The sequence below is a fragment of the Mixophyes fleayi genome, chromosome 4, assembly GCF_038048845.1.
Source record: "Mixophyes fleayi isolate aMixFle1 chromosome 4, aMixFle1.hap1, whole genome shotgun sequence".
Taxonomy (NCBI): domain Eukaryota; kingdom Metazoa; phylum Chordata; class Amphibia; order Anura; family Limnodynastidae; genus Mixophyes; species Mixophyes fleayi.
Window position 1 is genome coordinate 145,301,578 of NC_134405.1, and position 17,497 is coordinate 145,319,074.

Below are 17,497 nucleotides of genomic sequence, written 5' to 3' on the forward strand. Positions count from 1 at the left end.
AAAAGCTGCCAAATCTTACATAGTTATTTTAGACCACATAGTGACAAGTCGACAATGCGACAAAGCGACAGGGCGACCAGTATTGAAAACATCATTTTTGGCTTGTAAATAATCGTTTGACGGCTGGGAGGAAACTTCGCCACAACACGACATAACGACAATGCGACAAAGCAATAAATCCTATTTTCTAAATAGCATTTTTGGTCTACCAAATAATTTGCTAATATAGCTAGTATATATGCTGCTGTTCCTAGTGAAGATTTTTAATAAATACTCACAATATTTCAATCCTTATCTTTGCGATTGTGTTCTAAATGCGTTTATTAATAAATATGCCCCTTAAAGTTCACCTGGGGTGCATGCCATAGTGACATAGGGGCATATTTATTAACCATTGCTTTTTCAACACAATACATTTCAATCGTTATGGCAAAGATAAGGATTGAAATATTGTGACTATTTATTAACATTCTTCACTAGGAACACCAGTAACGAAAAACTGATGTTCCTGCGAAAACCTGTCTCCCATATCATCTATGGTCACTATCGCAAAGTGGTCACCTTTGCAATAGTGACCGGAGGGAAGAGCAGGTAAGCTGCGCGAAGATCCCTCTACCTCAATGCTCTCCCCACAGGTTTCAGCTGACGTTAGCCATTGGGCACATAGGCAAACCAAGGGGGGGGGGGGGGTTCTAGTGCCTGGAAAACCCCCCTCAAGCCTGGGGCACTGTATGATTGAGGTGGCTGGACCCTGTTCCCGCTTCACACAGCTCTGCTGGAAAAGGGAGAGCTGCGTGCACCTAACAGTAGTGCACGCAGCATTGCCCATGTATATTATGGGGATAGGGGGAGTTGGAGAGCAGCCAAGCACTGTCTAAAATTATTGCCATGCCCCATGCATGTTGGTCACACCCACTGGTGGCGTGGTGTGGAAACCCCCTTCTAGAAATCCTGTGTTTGCCCCTGGGCACAAGTTCTGAAAATCTTTAATTTTCGGAACTTGTGAAATGGTGCAAAATAGCAGTCCTCATAGAAACATATGGGGACTGCTTTTGCGTTCGAAGTGACAGGGAAATGCGCAGTTGTCTCCGATATCTGCTGCGATGTCCTAGTCATAAATTAAGGGGATACTTTCATATGAGGTTAACCCCCGAAATCTGCAGGGGATTTCAACGAAAAAATGTCTTTAATAAATATACCCCATAGTTTGATATCATACTTTAGATATAAAATATTGCAATCCTAAACCATTCTTTCACATAACAGGTACAAAAAAAAAAGAAAAACATATGCGTCTCCTTTTCCTGAGATCTTGCCTCTGTGATGGCAATAAAAATTTACAATTAGCCCAATCAGGCTGCAGATCCTAGATGTCACTGGTGAGTAAGAAGGAGGGGGAGGACTCTGAAGCTCCAGCCAGGCAGCTGGAAGTTGCAAGCATTGGTAGTGTCACTGTGCAAAAGAGCACATACATACAGACTCCACACTCGCAAACATACACAGTTTGGTGGCTGCAACACCATTCCAGTAAACTTTACTGTAGAAGCAAAAAAAAGAGGAAGCTTGGCACGGGCACCGGAAAACTGAATGGGGGATCTAAGGAGGTGTCAATTTAAGTGAAAGAAGCAAGCAAAACAGACGCACCTTGTGTAGAGGTGGGAGCAGGACCTGTCCACAACGGAACTGAATCTCCTTATCGTTTAATCACTTCAGGAGATCTGCTTAGAAAATTCCTGTGTATTTTGGGAAACCTGTGTTTATTGGCTGGATCTATCGCCCCTGTTGGAAGTAAGATAGCAGAACGGATCTGTGTGCAAGGAGCAGGAGGCAGAGCGGAGGGAGCAGGACCAGGCGTTGGAAGCAGCCGCTGCACATGCTTTGAGAGTCGGATACAGCTCCTAAACGGAGCCAGAGGATCCGGAGCCTCAGGGATCGACTGTCTAGAATCGACAGCTGCTGTGATCTGCAGCAAGGGTCATCTTTAACCGCCAAGGGCATCATCCAAGATCCCTCCAAAACAGTCCTGTTTTTTTTCTAAAGGTGTGTTCCTTATTGCAAGGTTGCTACATACAGAAGAGGTACCTGTATGCTGGAGAAGGCGTAATCGGCGAAGATCTGGAGATTATAGCGCTATTTCTTGGGAGTATAAAGGGATACTGATGTCGGGAAAGGTACCATCTGCAGTGTCAATGCGGCTGCACTGAAAGAAGGGGAGAACAAGCTCATCTCCCAGGTAAGGACTGACGGGGGCTGGATGGGGCAAAGCAGATGGGCAACGCTAGAAACATTATATTTTGAATAAGAAAGCAGTGACCGATCCTGGCATGTACACTCACATTATCTGCGTGATGTGTAGTATCCAGAGGGAAGACACCTGCCCGTTACCCTGGCGACCCAATGCACCTGGCGTGCTTTCCGTGGGATCGTGGGGAGAGCTCACTCTGCGTGTGCTCTGAATGCCTTGCTCCCAGCCTGTGATGCTTCACTAGGAAGGCATGCTTTGCTGTAATGGGAATTCATTGCTTTTCCAGACCACTTGAGTTAAAGAAGCAGTGTTGCGGTATTACAGGAACCACTATAACATAGCGTGATTTTACAGCAAGCATATAACCGAGTGGTACTTTACCATTCGAAACAGCATGCATTATTATTAGTATTTATATATGATTAGAAAACTCACTTAATGTAGGTATGAGGACGTCTAAATGTATCAGTTAGCACCCCCAATGTCCTTTAATACACATACCTGCACCCTATTGCAGGGTCTTTTACTTGAATCTAGTGACTAGTAGGTGGTAATTGCATACAAAGTCAATAAAATAAAAATCTATAAATATTATAGTATCTTGCCCAAATTCACCCTTAATGTAGACCCCCTGAATACACAGTTTACTGCGGTGTTATAACATTCATGAAGTGCCTAGCTGAGCAGCTGCGAAGACTGCATGTGAGTGTGTGGAACACTGTGATTCTCTTTCCAAGGCTAGGAGCCCAGTGTGGCACTCTCTGCAGTGGGTATAAACCCTTCCAGTGGATGTCAGCTCTCTGTGGTTCTGCCACTGCTGGTTTAATTCTATGTGGTACTCTCCCCCAAAGACAGGATAATTAGAGTATTATTAACAGTATCATTGTATCTGACCTAGGTGTAATGATTTTACTTAGAGCTGGGTGAGGATGGATATGTCCTAATCAACACTATACATAGACAAGAGCAGAGGGGAATACTGGTGTTTGGCATCACCCCTTCAGAACTGATATATTGAATTCACTGTTTAAAATGGAAAAATAAAGCAGTTTTAGACCAGACAATTCCTAGCACTGGGTTCTGAACCCCTTACCCTACTCTGGCTCTTTTTTACAGGGTACATATGTAGAATTACCTGCATGGTACGATATGATTTACTATATAATTCAAATGTAGCATTATATAGTAGTAGTATGTCATATTAATACAATAATAATATTTGTAATAATGTACAAAGATAGAAAATATTAGTGTTTTGGTGAATGGCAAAGGTGGATAGTACATTTCCAATGGGAACCCAGTGCTTTCCCCTGACATAAAATATATCAACCACATCATATGGGAGGAAAGTTTCATATTGTATTTCCACAACGCTGGGAGAGAATCACATGTTCAAAATGTGATTAGAAATGTACTCTGCACCTGAAAATACAAAGAGTGTCTGTACAGCTGTGCCTTACCTTCCATACAAATATGTGTTCCTGTTATATGTGTTTGCAGAAACATAGTTATAGGAAAGCATAGTTTAGCATTATTATGTATGTCCATCGTATTATTTAACAGGTGACATAACATATATATTTTATTTATTTTTATTCATGTTAGATTGATTGTTCAGTTAGATAGTGTGTATATGTGTGTGTGCGTGTGAGAGATTTTTAAACCGTTGACTTTACTTTTATTTGAATGCTGTGTAGTTGTTTCTAATAGGTGAATATATACAGCCCAAACTGCAATATATAGCAAATGTCTTCTAAACAGATGCAGTGTATAGGTTTCTTCCCCAGAGAAGGCTTGTATACATAGATTGGGGTATACTTGCTACTACAGGAGGGAGCACCTACTGTAATTCTATATTGGCTGCTGCAAGATCTTCTGACCAATTCCTGAATTACAAAGAAATGCTCAGGCTGGCAGTGTGTAGTTCCTGTATTCTGCTTTACTGCAGCATGCTCATTGAGTATGGGCTGGCACAATGTGATGCTGTTTTTCAAACATCCCACAGATCTGTGACTAGCAAACCACCCGTCTGCTGCACTGGTGGTACAGAAAGCTTCACTTGCTTACAGCTTCATTAAATCCTTCTCTTTATTAAGCCTGCTAAGCACTGGTGAGCAGTGTGCGTTTTATCCTTTTATTTAGTGCCATACTAAATGCTGCTTAACACTGATTTTCTCATAGATTTCACTCATGAAAGGTGATTGTGATATAGGGTTTATATAGGTGATATAGAGAAAATGTATATAACATAATCACTTTCAATTACATTTAACATCACTGCCCCTCTCTGTGTGTCTTTATTCTTCGCATCCACCTAGATGCAATAGATAGACCAAATCTTCTCTATACCAAAGAGACAATAACAGACTGTACTGACCAATCAGCTGGACTGAATTCTTAGTGGGTCATACTGGCAGCAAAAGGGCATCGCATTTAACAGTGAGCCTATATACCTGTATTTTATTGAGATTTTAGCACCTTTCACCTATCTCTCTCTAAAGCAGTTTTTGGCTATCCCACTCAGCTGATGTTCTATAGATAAGCATGGTTGCTCTGTTGAGAATGCCTCCTCTTTACAGATTAGTTCCATTTACACTTTAGCATGATGTAGATAAAGGCTTTAACACTGTGCCAGGGATTCAGCAGTGTGTTTTCGCAGTGTTACCTTAAAGCCAATCACCTCTCAGCATCTAAGTTGAACCTGGAATAAATTATTTGGAGGATGTAATGTAAATGTTTAAGTGGTGCAGATTTGTTAGTCAGTAAACGCTTGGCTGATAGATTGTTCCTGCCATTAATTGGAAAATAACCTGTGTTTGTACCCTAAGACATGCGTCAGCAGCTCCCCAACCTCACAATCTACAGGATGTATGATTAGTGGACATTACTGGAAATAGCAAACCACATGTGCTAAGAAATCACTGCACCAGGTGCCTTGACCAGTATGAGCGTAGAGGAGTTATTATATCAGTTCATCAGATAGGAAATTCAGAATAAAAAAGATAAGCGACACATTCTTTTTCATATTTTGCAATCCCATTTTTGCTGTATATTTTATATGTGTTATTTTTCCTGATAGTGTTTCAGTGGCTCTTATTTACAAGTACTGTAACATGTAGTGAAGGTTAGTCATCTACCTTTATATTCTTTATAGTGACAAATAACATGTCTATAGCCACCATAAATGTATAGATAATGATGTGTACCTTCGTCGGTATTTCAATAACACTACTCAACAAACTGTGAAATATTCTCTACATCTGGCATGTGAATATGTATTGTCGCCTAATTTAGGGATGCTGAGTTCAGCGCAAAAATCAGATTATCGCTATAACGTCATATTTATTAGATACACACAAATAATAACAGCAGTAATAGCTATATCTGAGAAAGATAAATTAAAATTTCAATTAATCTATGTAGAATTGAAATATTCTCATCATATTCATTTATAAAATATTAATAAAACTGCAGAAACACTTAAAAACTGTAGAAACTAAACTTCAGGAACTCATAACAATCCAAATTAGCCATAATGTAATTGTTAATAAAAGATAAAATGTAAAGACGTTTTGCTTTAGTGAAATTAGATGTTGACGCTTTCCGTTTGTACATTGTCTCATTGGTCTCTCTAAAGAGTAACCAGCAGTAATCCCCCATCATTGCAGGGTCCCAGCATCTTTGGTAGCGATGCTCCATTGTCAGAATGTCTTGGTGAAAACGTTCCCCTGTTCATCACTTACAGAACCCATGTTTACATGGGAACAGTCTAGATGGAAAAGTAAAAAGTGAATTTTAAGTGACATTCTACTACCCATATTCTTGTAGATGTTCAATAGTTTATTCACGATGGACACATAGTTGGCCTCTTTTCTGTTCCTTAAGAATCCACGCACAACAGCCTTGAAGGAGGACCAAGCAGCAGACGTAATTTCCATCAATTTAGCGTTAAATATTTCACCCGTAAGCAGTTTCCTTATTTGGGGCCCTACAAATATGCCGTCTTTTAGTTTGCTTCACTTATCTTCGGAAACTGTTCTTTCATATAACTGAAAGCCTGGCCTTCTTCATCCGGAGCTTTCACGAAATTCTTCATTAGGCCCAACTTAATGTGACGCAGAGGTAAAGTGATTTTATGCGGCTCAACCAATGGAGTGTACTTGACGTTTTTCTTTCCAGCGACATAGTTTGCTCTCTCTGGCCACTTCCTTGTGATATAGTGATTTTTAGGGGCATATTCAATTCTCGGCGGAAACGCAGAAAATCTCGCATTCCGCGCATGATTACCGTTATTATGGTAATCGTGCGTGGAAAAAACGTTAATACGGTAATTTACTCGCTGGATTTCAGCTCGCAGCTCCCTGAGCTGAAATCCAGCTATTACCGTATTAATGGTAATAGTTTTTCCGCGGTGCGGAAAAAAAAGAATTGAATATGCCCCGTAGTGTCTTGCTGTCCCATAAATACAGAAAACAGCAGTACTTTGTGAATCCACCTTGCAAAACTAACAGCAGTGCAACTACCTTTAAGTCACAAGAAAGATTCCATCCATGATCCTTCTATTTGATTCCCTCCAACAACACAGCCATACTTTCATAAGTTTCTTTCATGTCCACCACATAGGCCACAGGCACTGAAGGGAGTTTGATCCAATTATGGAATAACACTGCTTTCAGAATACTCTTCAAGGAATCAATAAACACTCACTAGTATTGTGCTGAACATCAAACTCAATCATTAAACTGTTAACATCAGTATACACATACATTGAATTTGTCTTTTAATAAAATATGGCATAAGAAAAGTTTCTTGTGCTAGAACCTTGAGCTAGAATGTTTTACTACTGCAGCCTGGAAACGAACATTTCTGCTTTTTGTTTTGATAGTTTCAAGTCACAAACCAAATCATTTAACTCTTCCTGTTGTATGATGTGCGGTGATTTGTCTTGGGGTGATACTCTGCTGTAATTTCTGTATCTTCTGACTCGCTTTTCTCTGATGTGCCTGATTCAGAAGCACTGTGAGAACACCCTCCCCCAATTACTGATGGCCATGGTACAGTCCGGGGAGCTTCCTGCTTACTTCCCCCTCTGAACAGGCATAAGGGAGTCTTGCTGAGCACTTACTATCATTAAATGCTTTACTTTTCAAAATATCTCAAAAACCCTACGTTATATCAAATTTTTGAAGGTTTATTTGAATTCTACACATAAAATGACATGGAAAATGATATATATCATGTCAGGTGCAAAATGGCTGTTGAGTAGGGTAATTTTACCAAGGAGAGAAGCAAGAACATTTTCTAGGATGCGTATTTGTCAATTTTAATGTGTAAATACTTTAGTATGTGTTTGGATAGTATTAAACTGGGAGCTTATATCTTCCATAGCGTAATCCAAATTGCATAGGTGACATTATTCTACTATTTGCTTCAGGAAACATAGACACTGGAGCAAGGAAAAGCAGCAATGCCGTGTCAATAAGTCTGATGTGACACATTTTCGTATGAATATATAGAAAGACGTACGTTTTAATAGAGGATATTTTGTGCTCTGCTGCAGTTTAGTAGAGTCTGCACCTCTAGCATGTTGTTTTAGGAAAATCGTCACTATCACAGCAGTAAAATATTTTCATATATGACATCTTCAATAAAGATATATATATATATATATATATATATATATTCACCCCTTCCCACAAACACTGCAGCATAGGCCCTTCTCACAACCGTCAATGGGGTATGTAAAAGTTTGTATTACCCAGTATTGTTCTATTACTGTAACTATTCCCAATTGTAAAGCACTACAAAATTGCTAAAAATTGATGATGATCCTAGTACTTCTGCAAGGTGAAGTCCGAACGGTTGTAGGTGATATAGGGCTTTGCCCTAAACATCAAGGGTCACTATTGACCTTAGCAGTGCTAATGCTGGCAGTAGCACCTGCCAGCGGTAAGATTCACCAGAGAAGCCTATTTAGGAAGGATCTCAGGGATGAGATAATAAAATATGTTTTTCATCTTCAGTAGCCCAAACAGAGGTCAGACTGAGCAGGCCGGAGGGTCGATGCCCCTCTGCCCCCCGGCCCAGCCCGCCTCTGGTCAGCAAATACATAAAGAAGAATTTTGTGCACAATATAGCTATATTGGGGTTAAGCTTACCAGCCAGTGTAGGTGAGTCCCTAAGCAAGTGATACAAATTTATATTCAGGGTGTTCATTTTTATTTTTGTTAATATTTTTAGTTTATTACTAGTTTATGAATTATTATTATTATTATTATTATTATTATTCCCAAGACTGGGTTTCCAGTTTTACTGCTCATGCATGAACCGGCTAGCCAGATCACGCATGCGCAGATCCCCTGGGACGGGCCCAGCAAAGTGGTAAGTTAACCCTTACAGCTCAGGGGCCGGTATAGCTGGCGATATCATAGATTGTGGTGGTAGATGATAGTCTATCATCACAATAAGTCTTATTGGCGCATTGTAATAAATAGATCCCTAAGTGCTTATGTATCCATAGTGGGTTTTATATATGTTACTTTTGTCGGATATATATATATATGGGGACTGCGATGTCCCGCAATACATCAAGCTTTGATAAGCTTTGCATTGCGCAGACAGGTAACGCCATCTCAGGATGACGTTACCTGTCATTTCCTATGGGATTTTGCTGAAACCTCTCTGGCTTTACAGAATCCGGTACAGTTCCTCCTGTCACCGGCAGCGTTAAGATGCCGGTAAATATGAAAACAAGATTGCAGCATAAGGGTCACTTCGCCGGAGCTCCCAGAGTAGCCACGACATTGTGCATCTTAGCGGTGCATAAATATGCATTGCTGTAGTTTGCATCAATGCATCTTATTGGTGCTGAGACCCCACAGTCTACTCTAATAAACTTCTCTGGGAAGTTATAAGACAGAAAATCTGATTGGTCCTGGTTTATTATAACTAGTGGCCCATTACAGTATTCTTAGTTTTCTTGAAGCATCAAGTGCTCTTGTTTATATTTTAATATGTATTAGCATTTTTAATGCCTATATGAGTTTCAGTTATACGATTTTTACAATCGTTATTTGTTGAACTTTCCACCTAAATAACATGCACAGAAAAGCTGAGATAAAGTATTTTGTTTAATATTATAAGAAGGCAGGAGAGGAACCAAATTGAGATGTTATGGTTTGTATGAGAAAATTGTATCTTAAGATTTAATCTGAATGATTTCCAATAAACTAAATTTCAATGGAGAACTTTGAGGGGAATGCACAAATACATGTTTCTCATGCTGCAGAAAGCATTGCTGTATTTTGCAGTAGAACTTGTTAATAATCACATTATTTCACCTCACTAAGAATTGATGAAGAAAACATGGACTAGAATACCCCTGCTATAAAACATAAAGATATGAGATGTCACAGAGCATTCCATGGCCATATAAAGTATATCTTTACAGGCTGATTGACTTCTACTATCCCCTTTATTGTACATTGTATTGTATTGTATATATCATTTCTTATACTAGACAAGTTGAATAAAATTAATTAATTTTATTATGTGATCGTCATATATCTGCGTATTTTACTTACACTGACATTCTGTTGTGAACCGTCATTTTAACACAAGGGACATCACTGTTCTGAAATGTAAGTGATGCCTTTGCTATTCTTCAAATGTAAGAACATGTTTTGCAATAGTTTCTACTTATATTAATGTTATTTGTGTATTATAATGTTATATCCAACAGGTGAAGTGAAAGCAAGGTGCTACTACCTAAGCAACATTCTCAAAAAATTCTTATTGATATAATATACATTTAAAGAGAGAACAAATTACCTTTTTTCTTGTGTCATGTGTTAGCTTGCAGTAAATATTATTCAAATGTCGATACATAACATTTCATGTTCATTGCATTAACTGGTGCAATAAAATTGGCTTCATCTGTATGTGTGCGGTTCAGGTCATAGGGTCATTTAACAGGATAATGGAAAGTCTGCCTTGTAAATGTTTATTGCATTCTAATGCAGTGTTTTACATTAGCAGTGGATCTTCCTAGGTAATCCTTTTTTATAATGAGTATACCTTTTGGTTTTCAAGTGGCGGTTTATTGAGATAAAGGAGTTGGAGGCAGTTGCTAAACAGTATGTATAGTCCAGGATTTAAATTTATGGCCAGTTTCATTATTCACAATATCTGTCATCAGGTGATGTGGGATAATGCACTATTAGTATTTTATTGGCTAATTGAGGCTTATCATTTTACTACTGCAGGTTATAGTAACATAGTTGATGAGGTTGAAAAAAGACACCAGTCCATCAAGTTCAACCTATTTTGGATCTCCTGCGATCCTGCACTTATATTTGAAATTAATCCAGAGTAAGCAACCGCCAATCTGTTTCAATTTTGAAAATCCCCCCAGACTCAATATTGCAATCCAATTTTTACCCTATATCCACTACTATCCTTTATTTTAAATTAACGGTCGTATCCCTTTCCGCTAAAAATTTGTCTAACCCTTTCTTAAACATATCTATTGAATCTGCCATCACAACCTTCCCTGGCAATGAATTCCATATCTTGACTGCCCTTACTGTAAAGAACCCCTTCCTTTGCTGGTTGTGAAATTTCCTCTCCTCTAACCTTAGGGGATGACCACGTGTCCTGTGTATGGTCCTTGGGGTAAAAAGTTCCCATGAAAGCTCTCCGCATTGACCCCTAATGTATTTGTACATAGTAATCATATCTCCCCTTAGACGCCTCTTTTCTAAAGTAAACATGCCTAAACTGGCTAACCTTTCCTCATAACTTAATGACTCCATACCCTTTATCAATTTTGTCGCCCTTCTCTGAACCCTTTCTAGTTCCAAATGATCTTTTTTATATAGTGGTGCCCAGAACTGTACTGCATATTCAAGATGAGGTCTTACCAACGATTTATACAGTGGCAAAATTACACTGTCTTCCCTTGCATCTATGCCCCTTTTTATGCATGCCAATACTTTGTTTGCCCTTGCAGCTGCTGCTTGACATTGAGCACTATTGCTAAGTCTACTGTCTACGAGCACTCCCAAATCCTTTTCCATTATAGATTCTCCTAAATTAATTCCATTTAATTTATAGATTGCGTTCTTGTTTTTGATCCCTGAATGCATAACCTTACATTTATCTGTGTTAAACCTCATATTCCATTTGGCCGCCCAATCCTCCAGTTTATTTAAGTCCCTCTGTAGAGAAGCTACATCTTGCTCTGATTTTATTACCTTACAGAGTTTAGTGTCATCTGCAAAAATAGAAACTTTACTCTCTAAACCATCACCAAGGTCCTTAATAAATATATTAAAAAGGAGTGGTCCCAGCACGGAATCTTGAGGTACTCCACTTAAGACTTTTGACCAATTAGAAAATGTTCCATTTATCACGACTCTCTGTTCCCTATTCTCTAACCAGTTTTCGATCCAAGTACAAATTTTGATTCCTAAACTCAGTTCCCTTATTTTGTAAACCAACCTCTTGTGTGGCACTGTATCAAAGGCCTTTGCAAAATCTAAGTAGACCACATCTACTGTCCTGCCCTGGTCTAAGTTCCCACTAACTTCCTCGTAGAAACTAATTAGATTAGATTGACATGACCTATCCCTCACAAATCCATGTTGATTCCCACTAATAATTTTATTGCGTACCAAGTAATCCTGAATACTGTCCCTTAAAATACCTTCCAGTAGTTTCCCCACTATTGATGTCAGGCTTACAGGTCTATAATTCTCTGGTTGTGATCTCATCCCCTTTTTAAACAACGGCACCATATCTGCTATTCGCCAATCCCTTGGTACTGAGCCTGATGAGATTGAATCTCTGAAAATTAAGAATAGCGGTCTAGCTCTTTCCAAGTTTAACTCCATAAGGACCCTTGGGTGTATGCCATCTGGACCTGGAGCTTTATTTATCTTAATATTCTTCAGTCGCCTTTGGACTTCTTCCTCTGACAACCAAGTATTAATTAATGGCATGGTTTCATTTCCATTTTTATGTATTACTCCTGCCATTTGTTCCTCTCTGGTAAATACTGAAGAAAAGAACGTGTTTAATACCTCTGCTTGTTCCTTAGTATCATTTATCAATTCACCCATCTCACTTCTTAGGGGTCCTATATTATCTTTTTTAATCCTTTTGCCATTTATATACTTAAAAGACTTTTTGGGGTTTGTCTTACTTTCTTTTGCAACGTGTCTTTCATTTTCTAATTTAGCCAATCTAATTTCCTTTTTGCATGTTTTATTACATTCCTTGTACCTATGGAAGGACTCCTCTGACCCTTCAGACTTAAACAATTTAATGCACGCTTTAATTATCATTATCATTAGTTATCATACACATTAGGTTCTAGAGATCATACTCTGAGCCTATACAGTATTTAAAAAGCATTCTGCATAATAACAATACTAAGGGCTACATTTACTAAGCTGCGGGTTTGAAAAAGTGGGGATGTTGCCTATAGCAACCAATCAGATTCTAGCTTTCATTTATTTAGTACCTTCTACAAAATGACAGCTAGAATCTGATTGGTTGCTATAGGCAACATCCCCACTTTTTCAAACCCGCAGCTTAGTAAATCTATCCCTAAGATTTTCTTAGAAATAAACTTGGACCATCATATGACAATAGATTTTTTTTCAAACTATCACTATTTCGGCGTGAGTAGTACAATGCAAGACAGAAATACATTCATCTTGCAGATAATCTCCCAATCATTGCATATGAACCGATTTTTATAAAACACTAGCTGAAGTACCCGGCGTTGCCCGGTTTAAATCTTCAAGTTATTGAGTTATCAATGAGTTGGATGTAACTGTCAACCTTTTAAAACTAATAAAGCTCCTCCAACACACTCATGAGGTGGCTGCCTAATGTCGTTTTTGTTTTTATATTAAATGTCATCCAAATCCATCCAGAGGTAGGCCCAGAACAAGCTTCATGGATCAAAGTTCTACCCAGCGTACACCAACGGGAAGTCTGACAGGACACTAACCCCCCATAAAACCTGGCCAGGATACAACTGGACCACCGCGCGTTGATTCCAATCAGTGCAGAGGTGTCTGAATGCCGGCTAAGAACAAGCTCCACGGGTCAAAGTTCTGCCCAGTGTACACCAACGGGAGGTATGACCGGGACCCTAACCTCCCTAAAACTTGGCCAGGATCCAACTGACCACCTGGTGTTTGTTTCATCCCAATCAGTGCAGGGTAACCAAATGCATAACCGGATAGACAAACAGACCAATGATTTGTATAATATGAGATATGAGAAGTACAATAAAGCTAACACATTATATCATAACTAAGCAATGGTTGCTCATCTTGTCATTAAAAATCAGGGATCCATCCATGGAATTGAAGCATATAATAGTGTAGGTGTTTTGAATCTTTGATATAAGAGAGATTAGGTATCCATAGGGATTGATTTGCTAGTATTTGGCAGGAGTACCAAGATGTGTGCTGGAAGCTATTCTTAATTGCTTGCTTGGTGGGGCAGTACGGTGGATAAGTTGTTAGCACTTCTGTCTCACAGCACTGGGGTCATGAGTTCAATTCCCGACCATGGCCTTATATGTGAGGAGTTTGTATGTTCTCCCCGTGTTTGCGTGGGTTTCCTCCGGGTGCTCCGGTTTCCTCTCACATTCCAAAAACATACTGGTAGGCTAATTGGCTGCTAACAAATTGACCCAAGTCTGTATGTCTGTCTGTGTGTGTGTCTTTGTCTGTGTGTGTGTGTGTTAGAGAATCCTTTGTTGGAAGACAGCTTTGCGTCCCAGTTCTGCTAATACTAATAGAAGATTTTTGTTAAATTTGCATTGCCAAAAAGAGTGGAATAGGACCACGTTTACTGTTCCTCATTTTAGTCATGTACTGTCTGAAGAAAGGCCAATCAGACATCTTTTTTGGTAAGTATGTCTGATATAATATTTCACATGTCATAGCTGTTTGCTGGCAACATTTTAGTGTAAGTTGGAATGTGTTTAGGATGCCTAGCACCTTTATTTCAGGGAGATGTGCTTATCTTAATATTGGTGATCTCTTCCTTATTATTAATGTATGGTTTAATGTGTGCATATATGGCTGAAGAGGGGTGAAGACCATTTTGTATGAGTATGTTGAGTTGAATAGATTCTGTTGCAACAGCACATGAAGAACTGTTTGTAAATAATGAAGAAGCATTTTATAAGTATAAAATAAAAATATATAGAGATAAAAAAAATTAGGTTTATCTAAAGCAAAGATATATTGGGTTATTGGCATATACCATGTCTAGATGGTCATATTGCTTAGTGGGTTCCAAAGCAATTACTATCTCTAAGGACATTCACATTTTATTTCAATGATAGGATATACCCTGCGACTTATCTTTCCAATTCAGCAGCAGTGCAGATAATCCTGTCAATGTAAAACAGACATATTCCCTTATATCAGTTCTCACGCTTTTGATTATTAACTGAATATAAACACAGTACTCAGCTTAGAGAGTAATGATAAGAATCTAGCATCATGAAACTCCAGTACATTAGTTTACCAGGAGAGAGATGTGTGTGGCAAAATGGGGACTATTTATCAAATAATCATCATCATTATCATTTATTTATATAGTGCCGCTAATTGTTGATATATTTTATGAAAAATAATATCACTTTATGGAAATGAAGGATCTAAAATACTCTATCGCCTGGCAAAAGAGAATGATTATTTCATATCATTTTGTATCTTGAAGAGAATGACCCAGGATAGGAAAACACATAACCCTTACGTGTGCTAATTTAACACAACATAAAATGCATGTATCTTGATTTTTGAAACTTACAGTGTGTTTTTTTAAGCTTAAAACATGCAATACATTTCTCCATGCATCAAAAGTTGGCCAATATCACACAAAACTGCATTATTACTTTATGGTAGTTGTAGACAGTGTGCATTTTTTGTATTATTATTATTATTATTATTGTTACATTCTGTGTACTAGGTGCTTGCTAGTTCCAAATAATTACCATTCATTGTGATCAGTTCTGTATTTTTTTATACTGGACTTAATCCAAACTACATCCTATTCATCTACTACTTTTTAGGATGTATTTGGGGGTGTATACACTGTATGAGTTATGTATACATGAATAAATGATGTTGGACAGTATAGGCTAGGCTGCATCCATCCTACCAGGCATCATATTTTCAGTGATCTAACACTACGTTTCTGGTAGGTTTAACATACCAGACACGACTCTGAACGTACTCAGTTTTAGCTCATAATAATAGTATTGACAATTGCCCAGATCTGACAATGATGAGGGTTCATAAAAAACACTTTCCAGTGTTTAATCCCGTAACAACTGCACACTAAATGTGTAGAAATGTGTTTTCTTGTAAACAAAGTAACAAACACACTTGAATGGCTGAATATTGAATGTGAAAGTTTTAATCATGTTACATGTACAATTTAGTCTATATGTAATGTCCATAAGGGTACAACAACATATATATTATACTTTAATAGATGTAATAATTATTGAAGCATTGTTGAATACATTTTTTAGGGATCTACTTGCTGAATAATACACAGGCGTTAACATGTGTGTGGGGTATAGTTAAATATAATTGCTTGGCAATGAACAGCAAGAATTCTACATATCTAAGGATAAGTTAACCACTAGGGACTGTGTTCTATTTATCTATGTGTTTTACTGAACAATTATAGAACAATAATGTTTAAATAAATAGGATATATTGTACCATTAAACATGAACTCCACCTAAAAACATTATTTTGGCTGGATTTGAAGTAGTTAATATAGACAGCAAATTCACAATTACATTGAACGCATTATTTGTTTAATCCAATGAGGTCCCCAATGGCAATATAGTCCCCATGTCGCACTCCTCTCTAACCTTACCATTTGGCATCTTTAAAACAGGACTACTGAGTGCTTCTTCTTAATTAAATATACATTTATGCAAATCACAGGGTAGAGGTATGGACACTTGCTCAGTGTGCTTGAAACAGGTAGATAATATACAAACTTAAACGTTACCAGTCCATCATTTACAACTGGGTATATATTAAAAACTCATGTTGCGGGCCTCTATAGCAGTAAGGTTAAATGCATGATTAATGGCAGATATATAACATTCATGTGAATGAGCTGAAAAAATACCAGGTAGTATATCACATGTACCTAAATGGTTAATCTGAGATCTTTAGAGATTCTTTTGCACTGTGTCATGACCTTCATGTAAGGGAGAGCCAGACACAAATTACTGATGTACTATTGACTGTTGGTTGTAATTATTGACAGTGTTTTGTTTTTTTTACTGCTTTGAGCATCTTCCTGATTGGCTGTAAAAAAAAAAAAAAAAAATGACAAACACAACTCACATCCACAAATCAGGTATCCACATTGAAATCGGGGAAATTGCAGTAGATGTATTGATAGAGTCAGTAAATTGCACAGCATGGATTAAACACTGATTATGGCCCCTATTTATCATTACCCAGCGCTATGAAAGATTTCCTAATCTCTCATCGCATTTTGTGATAATCAGCTCCACGGCGATACTTGCCGGTTCACGCTTGCTCAGTGGAACTGGACTTGGGCTTTCAGTTCCACTTTTCATAAAAGTTAAAAAAGTAGAAAAACGAAATAAATAATATTTACTTTTTTATGGGTAGCACGGTGGCTAAGTGGTTAGCACTTCTACCTCACAGCACTGGGGTCATGAGTTCAATTCCCGACCATGGCCTTATCTGTGTGGAGTTTGTGTTTGCGTGGGTTTCCTCCAGGTGCTCTGGTTTCCTCGCACACTCCTAAAACATACAAGTAGGGTAATTGGCTGCTATCAAAATTGACCCTAGTCTCTCTCTTTCTGTCTGTATGTGTGTGTATGTTAGGGAATTTAGACTGTAAGCTCCAATGGGGCAGGGACTGGTGTGAATGAGTTCTCTGTACAGCGCTGCGGAATCAGTGGCGCTATATAAATAAATGGTGATGATGATGATGAATATAACATATTTTCACATATTTAAATTAGGAAAAAATGCTTCATTCAAACAATAAAGTATTTATTTATGTATAGTCTCTGCTATCACTATCCTGATAGCGATAGGAGGACAGCGGCGGTACTCTCCAGAGACCCCCAGCGAAAGCTATCACCGGGGCGATAATCTTCACCAGGCCAAGGGGCTTTGAGAAATAGGGAGAAACAATGAGCCCGGTGAAAAC

General features: G+C 38.3%; 1 protein-coding gene across 2 annotated transcripts in view; it reads left to right on the forward strand.

Annotated features, from left to right (window-relative positions):
• The first annotated feature begins 1,420 nt into the window (after positions 1-1,420).
• PLXNA4 (plexin A4) overlaps positions 1,421-17,497 on the forward strand; it is a 591,306-nt gene continuing 575,229 nt past the window's right edge. For both annotated transcript variants that reach the window (XM_075208549.1, XM_075208550.1), the window contains exon 1: positions 1,421-2,233. The gene's annotated coding sequence lies outside the window, so the exon portion shown is untranslated. The remainder of the gene's footprint in view (positions 2,234-17,497) is intronic.